General features: G+C 33.5%; 1 protein-coding gene and 1 non-coding gene across 2 annotated transcripts in view; both read left to right on the top strand.

The window, feature by feature from the left end:
- The window catches only part of ADGRB3 (adhesion G protein-coupled receptor B3), an 898471-nt gene that overhangs the window by 652247 nt on the left and 221254 nt on the right, over positions 1-24970 (top strand). The window lies entirely within an intron of this gene.
- On the top strand, positions 17778-17939 carry LOC126014887 (U1 spliceosomal RNA). The gene has a single exon (XR_007497844.1). It is a non-coding gene; the product is annotated as a U1 spliceosomal RNA (small nuclear RNA).

The following is a 24970-nucleotide window of genomic DNA, read 5'->3' as shown; positions in this document are numbered from 1 at the left end:
TACAAATTACATGAAACTCAAATTACATGTAAAACGAATCTGTCTCATGAGTCTTTATAAGATGTCAAACAGGTTGGCCTACTGTCTTAGTGTGTAAGACTTGCCACAACAAAGAACCATCTGGGCAACTTAAAACACATTTATTTGGGGCCGGAGCGGTGGTGCGGAGTGGTAAGGCGTCTATCTGCCTTGCGGGCGCTAGCCTAGGACAAACCGTGGTTCGATCCCCAGGCATCCTGTATGGTCCTCCAAGCCAGGAGCAATCTCTGAGCACATAGCCAGGAGTAACCCCTGAGTGTCATTGGATGTGGCCCAGAAAACCAAAAACCAAACAAACAAACAAGACCCCACATTTATTTAAATTCTGGGGACTGGAAATTCAATGTATAAGAAGGTGTATATAGTTTCTCCTGTGACCTCTTTTATTAGTTAATCATAGACTACTTCTTCATGCAAATATCCCCTGCCCCATTTTCTTCTCATCTTATAGTATTCTAGTCTTATTTATTCGATTTTTGCCTAGCCTATGACTTCAATTTCATTCCCTCTTTAATTTTTTTTCTACAAACAGAACTACTAGAGAATAATATTTCAATAAATGGGTTTGGAGAGTGTATTATTTGCAGTTCAAACATTAAATGAAAAATTAAAATCATTAAGCTTGCTGATGTTAATTGTTTTTATGAAACTTCCTTGAATTATTTTTCATCTGCTGAAAGGTACACTAAGAGAAGCACAAATAGTTGAAAATTTGAATTTGAATTTCTGGGGTTTCTTTTGGGGAGGCAGTGTCACACTGAGCTCTGCTTAAGGTTTACTCTTGCTCAGAGATCACTCCTGGTTGTATTGGGGGACTATAAGAATTGTTAGGAATAGAAACCTGGTTGCGTGCATGTCAAATGCTCAATCAAAATATTATCACTATCACTTATGTGATCACTTATTATGACTATCACTTCAGTCACTTAATACAATCCTGTAGATAAGAGGTTACTTGGTGCTCCAGTATTTTATCTATAACATGGATATAATTTTGCTACCTTCACAGGTTTTTATGAGAATTAATATCACTCTTTGCAACCATATCTCTACGAGTATATATGTGACTAAGAGCTCTGATGTTACTTTTGACATCATATACTTGCATGTTACTTTTGCATAAGAATAAAGATTTTAAAAATAGTTACTGTATTTTAGCTTATATTTAATTTTCATCTTGTCAAGTTAATCTTTGTTTACACAATTCATATTAATAGTCAGATAATTTATTTGCCATTATCACAAATGACTATAATTTAAATTTTAATGTATATATTGTACAATTGATTATTATGCAAATTGTCTTTTATACTAGATCTATCGTTGATCTAACATTTATTTTTATTTGATTTAACTTGATTTTAAGACCAAGTCTGGCAGTAGTCAGGATTTACTGCTGATCTCCACTCAGAAATCATTCCTGACTCTCTTCAGGATACCATATTTAGTACTGGGGATTGACCTAGGTTAGCTGCATGCTGACCTGGTAAAACAAATAAGAAAAGTGACTTACCTACTCTAATATCTCTCTAGTTAAAATAATTTTAATTGAAGTCAAAAGGCTTTTATTAAGACACTTTGTATAATGAAAACATAGTTTAACAAATAAGCTTCTTGCCTGACATAAAGTTGATCTCACTGAGATCCCCTTTACTAAATTGGTTCCTGAAGAATAAAGTCAGAAATAGTTCCTGAGAACCATCAGTGTAGCAAAAAAAAAAAGAAGAAAGAAAGAAAGAAAGAAAGAAAGAAAGAAAGAAAGAAAGAAAGAAAGAAAGAAAGAAAGAAAGAAAGAAAGAAAGAAAGAAAGAAAGAAAGAAAGAAAGAAAGAAAGAAAGAAAGAAAGAGAGAGAGAGAGAGAGAGAAAGAAAGAAAGAAAGAAAGAAAGAAAGAAAGAAAGAAAGAAAGAAAGAAAGAAAGAAAGAAAGAAAGAAAGAAAGAAAGAAAGAAAGAAAGAAAGAAAGAAAGAAAAAATAAAAAAGAATAATATGTTTGTGTATGATATAACTAATGTATATAACTTAATAAGGTTGGAAATTATTACTAACCCATTAGCTAGCAGGGGTCCTCAAACTTTTTAAACAGGGGGCCAGTTCACTGTCCTTGGAGGGCCAGATTATAGTAAAAACAAAAATTATGAACAAATTTCTATGCACACTGCATATATCTTATTTAGAAGTGAAGAAACAAAATGGGAATAAATACAATATGTGGCCCGCGGGCCTTAGTTTGAGGACCATTGCATAGCATAGACATCTTTTCTTTTAAAAAGCTTCATCCTTACATTTTCACTAATAGCTTTTTATGTATGTTTTAAAGACTTTCAAATAAAATTTACCATTTTTACCTTTTTATTTTTCAATTATCCATTGAAATAAATATATATATTTTTTGTTTTGGGGTTCTTTGGGCCACACCCGGTGTTACTTACTCTTGGCTATGTGCTCAGAAATTGTTCCTGGCTTGGGGGACCATATGGGACACCAGGGAATCGAATCTACCATCCTCAGTCAGTCCCTTGAAAGACAAATGCCCTACAGCTGCACCATTGCTTAGTCCCCTGGAATGAAAATCTTATAAAAACATTGACTCACTTCAGGACTTCAAAATGTTAAAAATGTACAAAAAGTAATTTATCATGCTAATTCATGAAAAAAGAATATGCACATTGTATGTTAAATATTAAAATATCCACAGAAATTTAAAACTTTAAATTTTACTCAGCTTTATATATGTGATATTTTCAATCCTCTTTGATATCAGTTAATTTTCAACAACATGGACACCAAAAAGTTGGAATTAGAATTAGAATGTTCAACTTTCATGTTTCAAACATTTTAATATAGGTATTTATTAATGTGGTTAGAATGTCAACAAAAAGTAAAAACATGAGAATTTAAAATTAATATTATGTTTTGCCAACCATATCTCTACATCTATTATTGTGACTAAGAGCTCTGATAAAGTTACTTCTGACATATACATGAACGTTTCTTTCTTTCTTTTTTCCTTTTTTCCTTTTTTTTTTTTTTTTTTTTTTTTTGGCGTTTGGGCCACAACCAGTGATGCTCAGGAGTTAATCCTGGCTATGCTCTCAGAAATTGCTCCTAGTTTGGGGGACCATATGGGACACCAAGGGATCAACCACAGTCTGTCCTAGGCTAGCGTGTACAAGGCAGATGCTTACCACTTGTGCCACCGCTCTTGCCCCACATGCATGTTTCTTTAACATAGGACTAAAATTTAAAAATATATGTTACAATATTTTAGTTTATAATAGACGATATTTATTATTTATAAATACACAATATAGAATAAGTCTACAATACATTGAAAAAGATTTATTGTCATATACATGGAGCTTTATCTACTGAGTTATGTCTTCCAACTTTTCATGAATGCAGTAACTTGTTCCTTTACATTCCTGATGCCACTCTTCCATAATCATTGCTTTGTTTTTAATAGTATTTGAATATTTTGTATTTATTTGAAAAGCGTAAATTTTTATGTATAGTATCATTTTCTACTTCTATACTTTTGATTATTTTAACAGGGATAGAAATAAATTAGGTATACTCAGTTTGTTCAATAATTACATAGAGCTTAATAATTTTATTTTTATTCTATTATAAAATAAACTTGTGAACATTTAAGTTTTATTTATAAATGTATTTATTTTATCTATGTATAATTGTATTTCAGTATAGTACCTGAAAAAAAAAAAAACCTAGGCATCATGATAAGACCCAAACGAGCCATGAATGGTTCAGGGAGTTGAGAATGACGATGTGTAGAATGTATTCTCTTTAGTTTGTATTCTAATCTATAAAAATACAGTGACCAAGTGACAATGCAGTAGATAAAGTGTTTTAACACAGTTTCTATCCCTAGGATCTCTGTGGTCCCCAGAGAAGCACCAGGACTAATGTTTTTAGTTCAGAGTCAGGAGTAAACTCTGGGCATGCAAAATGCACCCCCCCTCCAAAATAAACAAAATAAAACAGAAGATAACAAATCTGCACATGTACACACACTTTATAATGCCAGGTTGTTTTATAAACTTAACAAATAGGATAAAATAAAATTAAAGATGAAATGGTATTTTAGACACACTAATATCTAAAGATTTAGCTTTAAAAAGAACTTTTGTGAATATACCTGACATAATTAAATATCTCAGAATTTTGGGGGACAAATCATATGGTGTCAAGAATCACCAAGACTTTGTGGCATGAATTAATTTGGCAGTTTATACAGAATATATATGTATATATATACATATATATATACAAATTTATATATAAATGAATGGAAAGTTCTTTTTAAGTCAATTTTTTTTTTGGTTTTTCATGCCACACCCATTTGATGCTCAGGGGTTACTCCTGGCTAATGCTCAGAAATTGCCCCTGGCTTGGGGGGATTATATGGAATGCCAGGGGATCGAACCGTGGTACTTTCTTGGCTAGCACCTGCAAGGCAGACACCTTACCTCTAGTGCCACCTCACCAGCCCCTAAGTCAAATAATTTTGTTGGAAAAAATTTATTTAGAGAAATGTAAAGAGATAGAAAGACTTAGATACATTGTCAAAAAGAACACAGGCTTCAATGGAAGTTAAAAAGCCACACAGAAGAAAGTTCTAAGAGATTAATCTGAAGTACTTCTCTGGGACCAAAGCATAAAAGATTTTTGTATTTACTTACCAGCAGTTTGGGTTTTTGGTGAGTGTACAATGAATCCATTTAAAAAAAAAATGGCCAAGTGGGGCCTGAGTGATAACACAGTAGTAAGGCTTCTGCCTTGAACACAGCTAAACCAGGACAGGCCTGGGTTCAATCCCCGCCATCCCAAATGTAGCCCCGAACCTGCCCGGAGAGATTTCTGAGCACAGAACCAGGAGTAACCCCTGAGCACTGACCATTGTGACCCAAATTTAAAAAAAGAACAAGTAAATGAGACAGTGGTGCTTAAATAGAAATAGAATCTGGAAGCAAGCCATGTACCCAACAACACATGAGTGTCTAAAGAAATCAGAAAACAAACACAAAAAACTGTAGGGGGCTGAAACGGTGGTGCTAGAGGTAAGGCGTCTGCCTTGCAAGCGCTAACATAGGACAGACCATGGTTCAATCCCCCAGCGTCCCATATGGTCCCCCCAAGCCAGGAACAATTTGAGTGCATAGCCAGGAGTAACTCCTGAGCATCAAATGAGTGTGGCCCCAAAACAAAAACAAACAAACAAACAAAAATTGATATATCTACACAATGAAATACTATTCAGTCATTGGGAAAATGAAGTTATGTAATTTATTATACATAGATGAACATGGAGAGTATTATGCTGAGTAAATAAATCATAAGAAGAGGAATAAACAAAGTAATCTCACTCATTGGTGGAATATAAGGAAAATAAAAAACAATGTGAGGATAATATGCAGAGACATTAGAGATGGAATGAGGAGGACCGGTCCATGTTAGGAAGCTTGCCAAAAAAAAAAAAAAAAAAGAGCAGAGTACAGTTAGAGAATGGTTTAATATGAAAGGGACATTCATAGTACCCATTTATCACCAGTAGTACAAACCATAACTTTATAAAATAGGAGAAGGAGAGAGAATGTGTGAAGTAAAATGTCTGCCCAGGGGAAGGTAGATGGGAGTAAAGAGGGGATCAAGGAAAGTGAGAGGGAAACTGTTGACTTTGGTTATGGAATTTTGTTGATTTTATTCTTTATTTTGACTAATATATCAAAGCATTGGTAATATCTGTCTTGCAAAGATTTTTACATACATTCAAAACTATTATGAACTTAAAGGCTCTTTGAAATAATTACATTATTAAAGTATTGATATTTTAGTCATCAATGTTTTGTTTTTGTTTTTTGGCCACAACCAGCAACACTCAGGAATTACTCCTGGCTATGTGCTCAGAAATCGCTCCTGGCAGGCTTGAGGGACCATATGGGATACTGGAAATTGAACCCAGGTTGGCTGCATGTAAGGCAAATGCTCTACCTCTGTGCTATTGCTCCATACCCTCATTAATGTTTTTGAGCCTTTCAGTATTGGCCCAAAGCATGTCTTAGGATGAGAAGATGCATTGTTTTTCTATAAGTAGATACAAAGTGTTATTTTATTACTTATGTTGTTAATTGGTAGTCATTAGTATTTTTTTACTTCTATAATTTCTTTTACTTGAAATGAAGTTACACTTAGAAAATAAAAGAAATCTGATTGTTTTGATTTTTTCATCAGTGAGATACTGGTTTTGAAGAAACTAGATGGTATTCTGTTTATGACTGAAACCCAACTACGAACATGCTTGCAATTGTGGTGCCTAAACAAAGATTTACATTAAAAAAGAAATTAAATAATAAATATCAAAAGATGTCTAATTTTTTATAAAACAACTATATTCATAGTGGGAACATCAAGGAAATCTCTAGATACCCTGTACTTGACATTTGTTTGGCAAGCATATAGCACAGATGTGCTAGAGAGAACATTAAAGCTAATTTTATAGCATCAATCTGTTATCATCAGTATACATCTGAAATTAAACCCATACTGACAGATTTTTTACTAAAGAGATAGACATGTAGATTGGAAAGAAGAGACTAAGAGCATAACAACAATAGTACCTCAGACAAAATGTTGATTATCTGTGTCACCAACAAATTTTATCTAAACACAATTTTAATTTAAGATTCTAACCAAAGTTGCCATGTTTCTGTTCATGTGAAAATCTATGCATCACTATACAATCAAGTGTCCTTTATAATCTAAAGAGAGATTCTGTGGTATCTCTGATGACCTTTGCAGTTCTCCTTTGCTACATTTACTTCAATTCTCATCTGGTTTTTAACAAGTGACACATAATATTTGTGCTAGACTAAAACAGAAATCTGCAAGCAGGTGGCTTTGGAAAAACTAGAAAAGTCAATTTCTAGATTTGGTGTTTCAAAAGACAGAATTTTAAAAAGTAGTCAGTAATATAAGAAGAGATAGCAGAAAAAATGTTTTTCTAAACCAAAGCTAGAATCCATCATATGCAATTTCAAAGGAATTAGGGCATGCATTTATATCACTATTGATTTAATTGTAAGAACTTCTTTTAGTGAGATAAGATGAAGAAAATGCTTTACAGAGTTGATAACTCCATAGCTTTAAAGGTAGGTTATTACTGTTTTTTTTTCCATTTGTTCTTCTAAGATCTTGCTCCAGATATTAGTCTTGAATTTCCCTAATTTTTTATATACTCTCGTGCAGATATTTTTTTTTTGGAGGGGGTGCAGGGACATCACACCCAGCAGTACTAAGGGGTTACTCGTGCCTCTGTTATCAGAAATTGTACCTGGCATGCTCGGGAGACCATATGAGATGCTGGGATTTGAACCACCAACAGTTCTTGTGCCCGAGGAAGAAGAAGAAACACAACCCTTTTTTAAGAAGTTGCTGGTTTATTTATTTATTTATTTATTTATTTATTTATTTATTTATTTATTTATTTATTTATTTATATTTTCTGTAGAGATGGTTTTGGTTTTCGGTTTATTCTTTTTGTACTTTTTTTTTTTTTTTTTTTTGGTTTTTGGGTCACACCCAGCGATGCTCAGGGGTTACTCCTGGCTGTCTGCTCAGAAATAGCTCCTGGCAGGCACGGGGGACCATATGGGACACCGGGATTCGAACCAACCATCTTTGGTCCTGGATCGGCTGCTTGCAAGGCAAACACCGCTGTGCTATCTCTCCGGGCCCTTTTTGTACTTTTGTTGTTACTCCTTATTGTATTTTGTTTTGGGTTTGTTTTGCTTTGTTTTGTTACCTTTTTATTCTTTTTCCCTTTCTTTTTCTAAATGGACATTTATAACACCTGACATTTTTCAGTTTTTCTTTCATATTTGCCTTTTTATTTATTTTTCTTTTTTTTCAATGGTACCAAGACCAGACAGTCGTATGCTCATTTGATGGAAATAAAATATGATCAGACTTGAATATCAGGTCCAAGGTCAACAACAATAGAGTCGATACTGAATCTACAACAAGCTGTTCAAATGGGGAACAATTCCACTAACATTAAGGGGGGGAGGTAAAGGAGGGAGTTGTGGGAGATTCATGCTGAGAACAGGGGTGGAGGGAGAACAACAATGGTGGTGGGAATGCCCCTCAGACATTGTCATTATCTGCCTTAAATATTACTATGAAAGATTTGTAATTCACTTTTACCACAATAAAAATTTTAACAAATGAGAATGGTGAGAATGCCACTTATATTAAAACATAATCTACCAAGTGATTCATATATTAATTAAGAGTCCTATATTACTTAGCATTGTGTATTTGGACTTCTTAAGGACAAATTTGCTTCAATTAATTTATAAATTTTATTCTAATATTAAAATAAGAAATCATTTTTAATATTTAGAAATTTACTTGAAAAAATTATTCAATTAAATAATTCTAATCTAGGAGAACTTGACAGCAACTACCGAAAATCTTTTGTAGAGAAAAGGTAGAAGTTAGGAAATTATAGATTTACTATAACTTAAAACTCAGTCAGATATTTGTTATTGGTTTTTCTTAGGGTTTGCTTTCCTGACCTGTAGTTATGTATAAAATTAAATTTTATTTGTTTATGTAATCATGAAGGTTTTAGACCAACTTTAGTCTAATTCTCTCCTTGTTTAATATAACACTACTGAAGTTATTTTAAACTATAATTATTTTAATACAGATAGGACACACACTTATAATATTGATACATTATCCATACTATTTTACTATTTAAAAATATTAAAGAACTGCAATTTTCAAAGTTGTTCAGAGTTGCGTTTTAGACATAAAATATTCCTCAAATAGTATCAACTTCCCCCCACCAATATTCTCAGGATCCCTCCCCTATCTAGCATCCCTGCCTGCCATTCTGACAAGTAAGTTTTAAGTTCGTTTGTTAAATTTTGGTCTTATGATTTCAGTGCTGCTAACTCTGTGATTTAGATATATTTAGTTTGAACATTGCTTAATACCACTAATATACCTGATTCCCTTGCCCCTACTTTCGGTTGCTTCTCATCAGTCCCTTTTTTTGTTTTTGTTTTTGTTTTTGGGTCACACCCAGCGGTGCTCAGGGGTTACTCCTGGCTGTCTGCTCAGAAATAGCTCCTGGCAGACACGGGGGACCATATGGGACACCGGGATTTGAACCAACCACCTTTGGTCCTGTATCAGCTGCTTGCCAGGCAAATGCCACTGTGCTATCTCTCCGGGCCCTCATCAGTCTCTTTTTATTCTTTTATTTTCATTTTTATTTTTTGGGGGGTCACACCTGGTAGTGCTCAAGGGTTACTCCTGGCTCTATGCTCAGAAATTGCCCCTGGCAGTCACAGGGGACCATATGGGATGCCAAGATTTGAACCACCAAAACCACCGTCCTTCTGCATGAAAGGCAAACGCCTTACCTCCATGCTATCTCTCTGGCCCCTCATCAGTCTCTTTTCCCCCTGCCCTTCCACTTCCTCCCTGTACTCTAGGGTTAAGAGTGATTTAATTATACCTTTTAAACCATTGTATTCCTTCATCCAGCTATTCTAAATGCCACATATTAGTAAGAAATAATACCCTTTGTTTATTTTTCTTCTACTGTCTTACTTAATTTAACTTGTTATCCTCCAGTCCCTTCCATCTTGCAGCAAAATACATAATTTCGTCATTTCTTACATGCTGTGTAGTGTTTCATTATATATATATATAATGTCAGGACCCACACATCTGTCACTGAACATAAACGTTTTCTCAAAATCTTAGATACTGTATTGAGTGCTGTAATGTATGATCCCCAAAAATGGAATTGCTAGGAATATGGCAAGTCAATTCTATGTTTACAGAAAACTCTGCATACTATTCTCCATAGGACTTAAAGCAATAAGCATTCCCACCAGCACTGGAGGAGTGTTTCTTTCACTATACGCCAACCAACATAGATCGTTCTCAGAATTTTTAAAAGGCTTTATTTATTCATTTATTTATTTAATGTGTTTGTTTGTTTACTTTTGGTTTTTTGGTCACACATTGGAGCTTAAGGGTAACTCCAGACTCTTTGTCATTCCTGGCAGTGCTTTTGATATGTGCTATTTTCATTAGTGTAAGAATCTCACTGTCATCTTGATTTGGATTTCCCTAAAAATATAATGATGATCTTTTCATGTACATATTAGTCTTCCTCAGAGAAGTGTCTATTAATTTTATCTCAATTTATGGGGTTTTCAGAATTTTTGGTTATTTTTGTGAATGCTTTGTATATCCTGGATATCAAGCATTTATCTGATGTGATGGATGCAAATATATTTCTTCCATTCATCTCTCTAGATATCTTGTAGTTTTAAGCTGTTTTGCCATACAAAAGCTTTATTTATGTAGTAACCTTTGTTTAGTTTTAATCTGTAACATTTGCTAATGGCATCTCATTGTTAAAGACATTATTGAAGTACATATCTTGAAGTATTTAGCCTATATTTTCATCAGTTTTTTAATATATTTTGGTCTGATCTCAAGGCTTTTGATCCATATTGATTTGAATGTTGTGTATGTGCATATATGAATCTAGCTTTAATTTCTTACATGTGGCTATCCAGTTCTTCCAACACCATTTATTGAAGATGCTATCATTATTTTATTTTATGCTCTTGGCTTTTTTGGGGGGGAGTTTTTTTGGGGGGGCCACACCTGGTGATGCTCAGGGGTTACTCCTGGCTGTCTGCTCAGAAATAGCTCCTGGCAGGCACAGGGGACCATATGGGACATCGGGATTCGAACCAACCAACCACCTTTGGTCCTGGATCAGTTGATTGCAAGGCAAACACCGCTGTGCTATTTCTCCGGGCCCATGCTCTTGGCTTCTTTGTCAAAATTTAGGAAGTTTGTCCTTTGATAGTCTATTTGGACACATTGGTCAGAGACTGTCTTTATTTTAAAACCATTCTTTTTTTATCAATATGTGTTTGAAGTTAAGTAATGAGATGCCACCTGTTTCTTATTTTTCAATATGATTTTAGCTAACTGGGGTCTTTATGACTCAAAACATAATTTTAATTGACATTTAATTTATAATTTCTTAAAAAGTATCTTCAAAATTTGGTTTTAGAATACATTAAAATTATAAAATAGTATTTTGAGGTTTCTTTGGTATAAGTTTCTTATTTTTATTATTAAAGTAATCCCTATGTGCTTGATAGTTTGGGACACTAATTTATATGAGATAGATACTATGATCTCATTGTCCTCTGATTCACTATTTGTATACAGAAAAGCAACAGATTTTTGTGTATTGATTTTGAAGCCATTCACTTTGTTGCATTAGTTTATGGTTTTTATCTTTTTACCCTGTGGATATATTAGTGACCTCAATTATATAATTATATGACGTGAAATACAGATAATGTGACAATAGTTTTTTTTTGTAATGTGAATCTCTTTGATCTCCTTTTTTTGCCTGATTACTATTTATATGACTTCTAATACAATATTGAATAAGAGGAAGATGCCCTTGTAATCATAGTATTGATACAGCTTAGTGATACAATTGAGGGATAACATAGTTATATATGTGTCTGTGTGTCTTCTCCAAAGTTTACAGTACTGACAACCCAGTAGAAATACACAGGTTCACTAATCTCAATATCACAAAATAAGACTCAACTTGCACCTAACAGCTCAGCTATTCCTTGGAAAAATATCTATAGTAAAACCACAATATGTTATAAGATGAAATATGAAATAAATTATTTTTTTCTGGATGAGAAAACTTAATATCGTAAAAGAAGGATGACTAGATTACCCTACCACAGAGCTTAGGAAGGAGATTAATAAAGGGAAGAAATCAAAGTGGGAAGGACAACAATGAGAAAAGAAAGTCATGGAAAAACAGCAGATATGACTTATATTGTACTGTTTATTTAGTAGAGTGATATAGCTATAATCCTAAATATGAACTCAGCAATACTGAAATTATTAAATATAAACTGCAATAATCAAACCCTGTATTTTTCTTGTAAAAGTGTAAGGCAGATCCTGGGGGGATAATGGAGTTTGAGAAAACTGATCATGGGAGTTCACTCTGGTGTGGCATTGTTCAAATGCCTAAAACTCAACTACAATGGCTTTATAAACCACGCTTCTTTACGTAAGTAAAGTTTTAATAAATTAATTAATTATGTTGTACCTGATAAGTGGGAAATCTGGGGGTGGTTGCTATCTAACTAGGAACATTAATGGAGTTTAGGTCAAACTTTTAGTGGAATTGGTTTAAATATTTAATACCTGAAACTACTGTATTATGAACAACTTATAGCTCAAAGTGTTTAAATAAAGTTTCAAAGGGAAAAAAGAAAAATATTGTTCATGTTTTTTTTATAGAAAGTTTTAAAATCTTGAGAAAGCTTCATTTCATTTTTTTAATAAGGATTCGTAATGAATGGATATTGAAACTTGTCAAAACTTTCTCTTTATAGATAGATATAATCACATGGTTTTTATATTTCCTTTTAATTGATTTGCATATATTGAGCCAACCTTTTATCTGTGGGGTAAATCCCACTTAATCACGATGTGTTGTCAGGGCCAAACAAGAGAAGTTTAGAAACTGGATTTATTTGAGTAATAGGCAAATCATGGAAGCCAGGGGTTTTATACCCAATCCCCTACAAAGAGAGGAGAGAGAGAGAGAGAGAAAGCTAAGATTGGGACCAGGGCAAAGAGTCAGCCAGGAAGAGGACCCGTGGAAAGGGAAACAGTAGGATAAGTAGCAAAGGCAACAGAAACTGAAAATCTAGCAACCAATTGCTGCAGCAGTTTGGCAGGTACAGTTCAGCACGAGCAGTCCTGGGCAAAGGCAGCCCAGTCCCCCTAGGGCAGCGTTTTCAACCACTGTGCCACGGCAGACTAATGTGCTGTGAGATATTGCCTGGTGTGCCGTGGGAAAAAAATTTTAATTTCATTCATAACATGCGGTTTTGGCTCACAAATAGACCAATCATTATAAAATACTTGATTATTTCATAATAAAGTAATTATAAAATAATTTCTTTGGGTTTATTCGATTTTTTTTTCATTTTTGGAGAAATGTTTATTCACTACAATTACATTTAAATTGGGGTCCAAGTTTTTTTTTTTTGAAACATAAACCAATCAGATTTGTACAAGTACAACAATTTTAACCAATGGGAGCATAAACACATTTTGATGGCGGGAAGGATAAAGAGGAACCTGGCAGGATGGGGGGAGGGGAAGCAAATTCTTAAACAAATAGCTAATTGATATTTATGCAAATACAATTATTTGTTTAGCCTATTTTCCATTTAGATCTATCTTTTGTGCAAGCAATAAGGATCATAATTTAAACTTTAAAAAAACATATCTATAACTACATGCTTGAGAGCAGTTACAAAAACAGGTTCCATGGAAAGGTTAAGGAATCTGGTTAAGCCAGATTCTTTGTGCTGAGCTAAATTTATTTGCAGAGTTTTCTGTTGGTTCGGGGCTATGCAAACTTTTGTGGCTTGAATCAGGCAGGCGGTGGAAAATTCATTCAGAGTTCCTTTGATATGTGGGGTGCTCGGTCTCCCACATCTCCCCCTGTTTAGTATACAATATGGAAGGGACAGATGTGCCTCGGTGGACTGGCCACACTGGGTGAAGAGGTGTGGGGCTTCCAGTCACCGCATCTGCTACCCTTGAGTCAGTCATTTCCAAAGCTTGGCAAGGCGCGAGCGCACAAGTTGAGGTCTATGCGCCAGCTCCTCGATAACTTCAAACTTAAGTGGCGGTGAGTTGGCAGGAGGGGAGATGTCAGGTGTCAGCTAGTCTTCTGAGGTGCATAGTTGTTGGTACCGAACCTTTGAGTCCTTTTAATTGAAGAAAATTATTTTATATATAGTCAATATAGTCACAGAGTTAATTTTTTTTAACATTTTCTAATGGTGTTGTGCCTAGTAATTTTTTTTTCATAAGAAAAAGTGTGTCTTTGCACAATAAGGTTAAAAAACACTGCCCTAGGGATCCTCCAAACTGATGTCTCAACACTTAACATGACAGTCAACTACTTTGACTGACCAGGAACCTTAAGAGTCTGTGTCCTCTAAGAATGTATGTTTGGGGGGTTTTGAGGTTTGTTTTTTTTTTTCCTCCATTTGTTTCTGTTTTTTAATGTGCTGTTGGGTTCTATTTGCTAAGATTTTCTTGGAGACTTTTCATCTAAGACTTTGCATGTTCACTAAGAAGTTTTGTCTAAATTTTCTTTTTGTGAACTATCAGTGTAATTTTACCTTTGCAGAATTTGTTAGAAAACTTTCCTGCTTCTTCAATATTTTAAAAGAGCTTAAAGATCATTGACAGTAAGTCTTCTCTGAAGTCTTAATAAGACTTCTGTAAATTCGTCTGGAGCAGCACTTTTATTCTTGGGGGAATTCTTAATTACTTATTCAATTTTCTTGCTGATCATGGCCTGTTTAGGCTTTCTTATACAGTTTAGGAAGTTGACATGGTTTTAGGAAATTGTCCTTTATTCTAATTTCTCCTGTTTAACATACTAGAGTTGTTCATAGTAAGCATTCTGATATCTTAAGTTTCTGGTGTTCTGTTGTAATTTTTACTTTTATATTTCTGATTTAATTTATTTGAATACTTTGTCTTCTTTACTTCATGACTCTAACCAATGATTTGCCTATTTTGTACATTCTTTTGATTCTTTTAGTTGATTTGATTTCTATATCATTAATTTCTGCCCTAATTTTTTTTTCTTCTACTAGTCTTTGAATTCATTTGGTTTTGGTTCTCCAAATATTTAAGGTATGCATTTAGGTGTAGATTTTATCTCTATGTTTCTTTTCTTTAAATGCCTGTATTTTTATGATTTTCACATTAAATACTACTTTTGCTATTTCCCACAGATATTAGTTACTCTCAAGAAATCTCTATTTTGGGGGGGCTGGAACAGTGGCACTAGAGGTAAGGCATCTGCCTTGCAAGCACTAGCCTAGGAAGGATGGTGGTTGGATTCCCCAGAGTCCCATATGGTTCCCAAAGCCAGGAGTGATTTCTGAGTGCATAGCCAGGAGTATCTTTTGAGTGTCACTTGGTGTGCCCCCTAAAACAAACAAACAAACAAAAAAAGAAATCTCTTTATTTTTCACTGAATTTCCTTTTGATCCAGTTCTGATTTAGCAGCATCCTGTTCAGTCTTCAGGTATTAGGGTTTCTCTATATGTTTTTATAGTTAATTTATATAACTAAGACATTGTGGTGTGATAGGATACTTGGTATGATACTTACACTTGTGAATTTATGTAAGTTAACTTATGCCTTAAAATGTGATCTATCCTGGAAAATGTCCCACATGCACTAGAGAAGACTGTGTATTTGGCTTTTAGAGAATGGAAGGTCCAATATAAACCTATTAGTCCCATCTCTTCTAGTTCCATTTTCAGTATTCTTGTATCTTCATTAATATCATGTCTAATGGATCTATCCATCAATGAGATTTTTGTGTTGAAGTCTTCCACTATTATTATGTTTTGAGCCATGTATTTTTGTAGGTTTATGAGCAAAAGCCTTATAAATATTGCTGACCCAATATTAGGTTCATGTATTCTGATTATATTTAGTAATTCTTGGCCTAGTATTTCCTTAATGGATTAGTATTCATTCCTGTTTCTAATTACTCTGTTTAAATTAAAAGCAATTTGGTGTCAGAAATATGGTGGTCCCAGCTTTTTGTTTTGTTTTGTTTTCCATTAGTGTGTATAATTGTTTTCCATCCTTTTACTCTGAGGCTCTGTATATCCCTGGTTTTTAGATATGTTTACTGTAAGCAACAAGTGATGAATTTTGTTTTCTGTTCCATTACACTACTCTATGCCTTTTGATGGGCAAGGTTAGCCCATTGAAATTCAGGGACATTGCTGATAGAAAGGCCTGTGCTGTTATTTTATTTTATTTTTGCAATTGGCTATTTGATTTATATAAATGACCTTTCATTGAATCATTTAAGATTGGCTGAGTTATCACAAAATCATCAGTTATTTTTTTTGTCCCTCTCCCTTAAATTAAACTTTCTAGGGTACTAGGCCCTGTTTGAAAGTTTATTTTAAAATCAGTAATATAAATATGTCATTTTATTCTTTTCTCACCTATAATGTTTCAAATGGAAGGACCTGTTGTGATTCTTATGTTACTTCCATTATATTTAATTTTTTTCTTCTCTCTTGCTGCTTAGTAAGTGAATCATTTTGGTCTTGTTCTTTTGATTAATATGATGTTCTATTTTTGTTTATTTTGTTAGGGACTCTTTTGGTATCCATCCAGAGAGTGGGGAAGTGATCAAATATTTCCTTTCTCACCACTAATTCATCACCTTTGCCTTTTTTTTAACTTCTGGTATTCCTATAATTCAGAGGTTATTTTTCTTATATTGATTTATTATCTTACATTTTCTTTCATTCTTCTGTTTGTCTTTTCTTTTTCAACATTTTTTAATACTGGCTTGTATTTTGTCTTCAAGTTTATTATATGGTTTCCCCCTTGAGATTTTACCAATATGGCATGCTATTATGTCCTTAGCATCTTCAATTCCATCCCCAGGCTGCCTTGATGACAGACACTTTTCTTCTCTCTCTTTCTCGTTCTCTCTCTCTCTCACACACACGCATTCACCTATTCACTCATTTCCTATACATTTTTATTTTAGGTTTAGTTATCTGCAATACTTTTATTGAAGGGGTAACAATCACTTTACTTATTTTCAATTCCCAATTCTTGTCCATTGTGATCATTTCCAACTATTATTGTCATACTTGTTCTTTCTCTATACTTCCAAGTCAACATTTCTTTTGTCTTTGGATATTATTCTCATACTATATATTTTTAATATCCTGAAGATGAGTGATATTTTGTTATGTTTTGTCTCTCCCTCTGATTCATTTCACTCAGCATGATATTCTCCATGTCTATCCATGATTAAGCAAAAGCACAATACAGAAAAGATATCTGTGCTCTTTTTTTCATTGCAGCATTATTTAGAATTGTCATAATATGTAAATAAACCAAGTGCCCAAGAACAGATAAGATAAAGAGACTATGGTTCATCAATACACTGGAATATTATGCAGCTATTAGGAAAGATGAAGTCATGCAATTTGCTTCTACATGCTAAACTTTTTCTAAATTAAGGGTAAAGCCATTAGATCATTTCCAGTACAGTGAAAGATACTGTACTTATAGTATATAGATATTCTATGCATAAACATAAGTCACAAGGGAAGCTTATTTCCTGCCTTTAGGATGAAAAGTGAAGTTAACTTTTGATTATCCCATATTTGGGGATGGCAGGGTTGTTTTGCTATCTTATAGTATACACAATTTTTAATTTCAGAAGATCCTGGATGCATTTTACCATATTCCTAATATAATTTAAATATGATTTAAGAAACTGAATTGAATTTATTAGGTTCAATCATTTACATATTATGCACTTATATATTTCACTTTTATTTAAAACATTAGGGACCGAAGTGGTGCTGCAAGAGGTAAGGTGTCTGCACACACTTGCCTAGGAGAGATATGATGTTCTATTTTTGTTTATTTTGTTAGGGACAAATGTCCCATTTGTTCCCCCAACCCAGGAGCGATTTTTGAGCACATAGCCAGGAGTAACCCCTGAGCATCACCAGGTGTGCCCCCCCCAAAAGTTTCATACTTACCTGGAAAGGACAATACCATGATCACAAAGATGGTTTCCCTATTGCGAGGCTTATCCATTGCACTTCAGATGTGCTGAACCATGCCATTTCCCCAAATGTGGGAAACTCGACTGCATAATTTGTGATAGTGGGGGACTGCATTTGCTATTTCCCCTGATGTGTTTCATTAAGACAGTATTTTGCAAAAAAAAAAAAAAAAAGAGTATTATGCTAGGACCAGAAAGAGTACAAGAGTAAGGAATTTGTTTTTCATGCAGCTGATCCCTGTTTAATCTACAGCATCACCAGGAGTAACTCTGGCTTGGGGGACCATATGGGATGCGAACCACGATCTGTCCTAGGTTAGCACATGCAAAGCAAATGCCTTACCACTTGCACCACCACTCCGGCCCCACTTACAATGTTTTTGATGCACTATGACTTACATAATTATATATACATACAATGCATACACCACAAACTCCACCAGAGTATCCGCTTCCCTCCAAAATTATCTCAGGAGTTTTTTACATCCAAGCACCTTATCTTCCATGGTAAATTCATTTGTATATACCAGTTCTCAAGTTTTGTTTGCTTTTAGCCTTTGTTATGCCCAGACTATGTTTCTTTACATCTTACCTATGAAAGACTTGCTGTATATGTCCCCATTCTTCTGGCTGACTTCACATAGCACAAAGTCATCAATTCCATTCATGAAGAAACAAAATGCATATATTCAATTATTTTCATTTGCCCAGTAATATTTTGCAGTTATATGTTCCATAGTTTCTTTATCCAGCCATCTGTCTGTTAATTCATATTGTTCCACATCTTGACTATTGTGAATTGTGCTGCAATGAACATAGAAATGCAAATATATTTTGAAACATAAACATTATTGATTCAGTCAGTTAAATTCATAGATATAAAAAATTTATATTTTTTGAACCTTGTCTTTCTTACACTGTTTTATAACTATGAATAAGTTAGTTGTTCCATTGCTCCTGGAGACTTTCTTATTTTACCGTTTTCTTCAGAAAGTCTCAGAATTTTCTTCTTTAAGTAACCTGGAAGATTTTATAGTTACTATTATCTTTCTAGCATTCCTATTCAAATGGTTGAGGACCAGACCACAATGATGAAAGTTACAACAGAATAATCTGTCTGGGAAAGTGGCCAGTGGAAAGGAGGAGAAAGCCCAGGTGTCAATATTTTGAAGTCTCTCAAGATTATTTCAGTGTACAATCAACTTTGAGAGCTACTGTTTGAGACTTCTTACTTGAATCTTACACAAAAATCTTGTTACAGTCCTATGTATCTGAGACTAAATAAAGACTACACTGATAGTTTTCCTTTTTACTGAGACAAAAGTCATTTTCTGGGGGAGAACACACCTGGCTATGCGTGTAGGATCCTCTTGGATCATGAAGAGTGGCAAAGCTTGCCTATACTCCAGTTTAACTACTGCCATTGTTGTGGCCACATACAAGGCAAATGATTAATCATTGTATTAGTTCTTTAGCCCCTGAAAGTACTTTTTTATTTTAGTTGAAACAGCCATTTGCTAAAAAAATAAATAAAATAAAATAAAATAAAACTATGTATTCTGATCATATATTTTTCTAAATCTGCTAAATTCTGCTTCCTGTGACCAAAAATAGTCACTCTCAAGGTGTAATTTCCTTGAGAAAAGAGAAAAGTTATCTCTCAAATATTGTTTTGATTGGCTGGAAATTAGTGTGTCTGGAGCTGGTCAGACATTGTGGTATTGAACTGAATAGAACAACAAAAGAAAAGGTGGCTTGGTTCCCTAACAATAGAGCATCACACCAGTCCTGGGTCTCCTTACTATGTGCAAGAGACCCATGTCTGCATTCTTTTCTATCAAACCTCACTGCATAAACCCTCGTTTCTTTCAATGCTTAAAAGCAGGGTACTGTCTAAACATTTTGCCTGCCATTATGCTATTTAATAATTATAATAATTTTTATGAGGTAGCCAATAATATAAGAGATATGAAAACTGAGCTTGGCTTAAAGGCCAGTTTGCTTGAGTAAAAGATTTGGATTTGGGGCCCGGAAGGTGGCGCTTGAGGTAAGGTGTCTGCCTTGCAAGCACTAGCCAAGGAACGGACTGCGGTTCTATCCCCCGGCGTCCCATATGGACCCCCAAGCCAGGGGCGATTTCTGAGCACATAGCCAGGAGTAACCCCTGAGCGTCAAACAGGTGTGGTCCAAAAACCAAAAAAAAATAAAATAAAATAAAAAAATTAAAAAAAAAAGATTTGGATTATCTGTCAAGGACTATGCATTTACATTACTCTGGTTTATGCTGTCAGATATATTTATTTTTAATTATCATCTGCTTCTCTCTGCAATGGAATGGAATTATAAATTTTGCTTTGTTTATACAAGTCCTTAGAATCAACAAGTAGCTTGGGAGTGTATTGAATACCCACAAGCAGATGACTCAAAGCCAAATTCCTAATCAACAAACTGCTATTTGTAATCCACAGAGATTAAAATATATACATATTTTACATATACATGTATCTTAAATTGTGGAATAAATATTTCAAATTTACATAAACCAGAAATGTGTCAATAGAGTAAAGAAATTCAAAAGCATAATTTTTATCTCTTTTTTATTTTAAAATTTACTGTACTTAAATACCATGGTTTACAAGATTTTCATAATACAGTTTTTCTTGATATAAAAATAACATTTCCTAGTCTCTAACAATTCTAATTTTAGTGTACAATTCTCAGCATTGGCACAGTAACTTTTAGGAAATTAAAGAACAATAAAAATCTGAAAAAGTACTAAAGCTCAATTTACTTGTTACTGATTTGCTTGTGAAATATGCTTGATGATGGCCTTTCCAATATTGCTCTTTAATTAGCTTTCTCAATTGGTAAAAACATAAATCATGTGTAGCTACATTTTAAAAATCAATTGTGTCAACCTAAAAAAAGAAAGAAAGAAGTGTCAGGGTAATATCACAGTGTTAGGGTATTTGCCTTGCTAGCAACCAACCCAGGACGGAAGGTGGTTTGATTCCTGGTATTGTGACCCCCCCCCCAAAAAAAAAGAAAGAAAGAAATGAAAGATTTTCTTGTTGTTGTTTGTTTTGGGGCCACATCCGGTGATGCTCAGGGGTTACTCCTGGCTATGTGCCCAGAAATAGCTCCAGGTTTGAGAGACCATATGGACACCGGGGGATTAAACCTCAGTCAGTCCTAGGTCAGCGAGTGAAAGGCAAATGTCCTACTGCTTTTGCCACCACTCAGGCCCGAGAAATGCAAGACTTTTAAAAAGTAATTCAGACACACAATTCTGATTTATCATTTCAGGTATAATTAAAATTTTTGAAAAGGCAACTTAACAAGAGTACTAATTTATATTTTTGGTAGGAATGTTGCACTGGTGAAGGGGGTTCTTATTTTTGAGACTGAAACCCAACTATTCACATGTTTGTAACTATGATTCTTAAATCAAGATATTATTTTTAAAAAGTTTTATTTAAAGGGAGGAAAGGAGAAGTTTCCCTAGTATAAACTGAAATATTCATTTTCTTTTTCAGACTAATGAACATAAAACTGTGTTCTTTGAATAGGCTTTAATTCAATAGAAAGAATAATTAAAATATTTAATTTCTATTTATTTTTATTTTAAATCCTTTTGCTGGCAACAAAACCTCTGGTTTTATAAGAAAACTTAATATGTTAAAGAAAAATGGCTAACGTTTGATTAAAGGTCTTTGCATGTAACCTTTATCAGAAGTCTAAAACTGCTTTCATCATGCTGATTTTAGAATGTTCTAGTTAATCTGTGGGCCTGAGATATCTTTTTGCAGCAGTAGATAGGTGGTGGGAGGCAGCAGAAGTTATTTTAGGTTTAAATTTATAAAGGAGTGAGAGTGAAAAAAAAATGATCTTATCTTGTGTAACAAAACTGAGTTGCTTCACAAAAGTGTGCCTATAGTATGATCAAATATCTTTCAGTTTAACCCACTAGCCTAATGAGATTCTTGAGTTGTTCCAAGCTATAGGTATGTTTTCCATTTTACAGAAAAGTTATTTTATTTGGTGACAAGTGTGAATACTCAGAACAAAGTTAGGGGGCGGAGGGAAAAAAAAAAGAACAAAGTTAAACTATAGTCATGTGACCATATTTAGCTATTTGTTCCTATAATTCTCTCAGAATTTTTCTTCTGAAAAAGTACTATTAAATGAGCATAATATTTCCCCCTATATAATACAGGAATGTGAAAAAGCAGAATAAGCATAAATATTTTGTTCTAATGAACTGCATTTACCTTATAGGTAGTGTACCTATTTTCTTATTCCCAGAAAACTTTGTACCCAAATCATAAATGTGAATGGAAGATGGGTATAAGCATTAACTTCATAAGCTTTGATTGGGAATCACTAAGTACCTTTATATACTTAAGTATAATAGATGTGCTTTTATTTTTTCTTTTTAGAAATTAATATTTAGATAAATTAGGTATTGAGAGTTGATAAGAAAATTGGTCATTTACCTCACATGTGGCCAAGCCAGGATCAATCCCACTTCTCTTAATGGTCCCCCAAGTCCACCAGGAAAAAATGCAGAGCCCTTGACAATGCTAAGTAGGGCCCAGATACACCCCTCAAATAAAAAAAAGAAAAAAAAAGAAAAAACAATCCTGAAAGCTTGGATTTGATGAGAACTTAAAATGACTCTAAGTTTCATGATGAGTTTCAAAATTCTTTTCTCAACATTCATTATAGTCTGTAGTCTGCTTAATTTTGACCAAATCTCCAAAAATGCAGTAAATATTTGCTTTGCTTAATACACTTTTTGTTTTTTCCTCTTGCAACCCTTTCACTTCCTTTTCTCACATTTACACTTAATGCTGTTTCTAGCTTTTATTACATATAATCACACATGTCCCATAAAATCTTTTTATAACCAGGAATATAAAGCTCTCTTAGAAATCCAGATGGATCAATATAATAGATCAATAGAGAGAAAATTATCCAATATTTATTTTTGTACTGATTTTGTAGTTCATTTGCCTCATATTTACTACCCAATACATTTAAAGTCATATCTTATCCAAGGAGACAATATATTTTCTGGCATAGATGAATTGAGCAGTGGCAAATGAGACATCCATAACAAATCATAGTGAAATGTTATTTGCTTTAAAGAGCTGCAGTAATCAAGATATGTGAAATATCAAGGGAGGATATTTCTTTAGAACTGGTATTTCACCTGATTTGAGAAGGAAGGCCAACCAATGCCTGTAGAGAAGAATATTAGCAAATATCTCCTGAAAGCACATGATGAGTTTGAAGATATTTAATTCATTTTTCGTCCACATCAGTCACATATGAATTGCATTGGAACATTAGTAATAAATAGCTTCAGAAGGCTTTAAGGAACCCATTGCAGTTAATTCTGCAAAGGACTGGATAATGAGTTAAAGTATTCTCTCCTGCTGATTCAGTCCCATTTTTTTCTGCTGGGCAGAAGAAACTGTCTTTATATCATTGGTTCATATTCAAGGGCTATATTATATATAGAAGAAAATTCTGGCAAAGATCAACCTAGAACAACAGCTACACTAGTGACATTAGCTTTGCAACTTGACACTCCATACTGCTAAGGTTTAAAATTAAGAAAAACATCCTCATATGGTGTCATTTGACAATGACTTAAAGCATACTGTATTTTGAAAGGCAGAAAGCAACTTTTTTTTTCCTAGAAGATGATCACCAGAATCATTCTTCAATGTGTAAAAGAACACATAAATCTCACTAAAAATATGACTTAATTAAAAATAGGAAAAATTGGAATGAAACCTTAACTAAAATAATAAATAAATAAATAAATAAATAAATAAATAAATAAATAAATAAAAAGAAGCAACTTGTCCATGTAAAAGACATCTGTGTATCATGTATTTTCTTCCTGTTAGGATATATAAACAAAGGTAAAAACATCATCTCTGTATCTGTTGTCTTAAAGTTCATAACCTCAAACTAATCTTATAAAATGCAAATATATCCAAGCTAAGAAAAATTCTATGAAGTGTTCACTGTTCTTCACAACTATTAAGATTATAAAAGATAAGAATAAGAGCTGTCTTAGAAAGGAAATTGAAGAGACAATACTGTTAAGTGCGTTGTAGTGTCCGGGGTTGAATCCTGGATCAGATGTATGAACCAATAATAGAATATGCTATTGTTAATTTCACAATTTATATGAGTTACACAATGATTATGTAAGATTGATAATTTTAAGGAAAGGTACTCATATAAACTAATTTTATTATTTTGTAGATTAAGATTATTTTAATATATAATAATACAAATAAAAATAGATATAATTATTCCTACTTTTTGCCTTATTTCAAGCTTTATGAAGGGTGATGAAATGAATATACCATAATCATATATTTCATTCAAACTTTTAATAGTAAGAAATGTTTGTTGCTTACAAAATATAGGTGCCATCATTTTATGAAAATACTAATAACCATCTTTTTTATTTTTACTTTTTCTTGAGTTAAGAATTTTTTTTTGAGTTAAGAATTTTAAGGTCTATTAGTGACCTATATAGCTTATCTTTTTGTATTTCACTACTGACTTTTATCAAGAAGAAAAGCATTTCACAGCTTTATAGTGGTAGTTTTGTCAATTCTCCCATAATAATATTTGTATGCTGATTTAAATGACTCTCCCTACAGTTAAAACAAAATATCACACTGTCTTAGAACAGAAGAAATGTAGATGACTTTCTTTCACACAGTGAAATAAATGTCTTATGCACTGATAATTTTAATAGAATGTTGTTAGTTCTTTTTTATAAAATCGACCTATATACAAATTAATTTATACTTCTTGAACTGATATTTGTAATCTTGGACTGCTTTCTAGGGTACAACTTATTATTTTGTTCTTTATTATTTCATATTTTATACTTTGTAACTAGTACTTATCAGAACAACAGAAGTTCAGAGATATAGCTTCACACCTCTGTAGTGTTTCAGCCTTATCACAGGTACCAAGGAAGCTGCAGTTCCATCTCACTGACGTCCGAAATAAAATGATGAGACCACACAATTGAAGTAAAACATCAGCCACAATCCTCAACAATTCTCTGTCTAGCCAGAGCTGTCTCCCAGAGAAGACCTTTATATAGTTTATATAGGGA

The sequence above is a fragment of the Suncus etruscus genome, chromosome 7, assembly GCF_024139225.1.
Source record: "Suncus etruscus isolate mSunEtr1 chromosome 7, mSunEtr1.pri.cur, whole genome shotgun sequence".
Lineage (NCBI taxonomy): Eukaryota > Metazoa > Chordata > Mammalia > Eulipotyphla > Soricidae > Suncus > Suncus etruscus.
The sequence above is the reverse complement of the archived record's forward strand: the minus strand, read 5'-3'. Positions and strand labels throughout refer to the sequence as shown.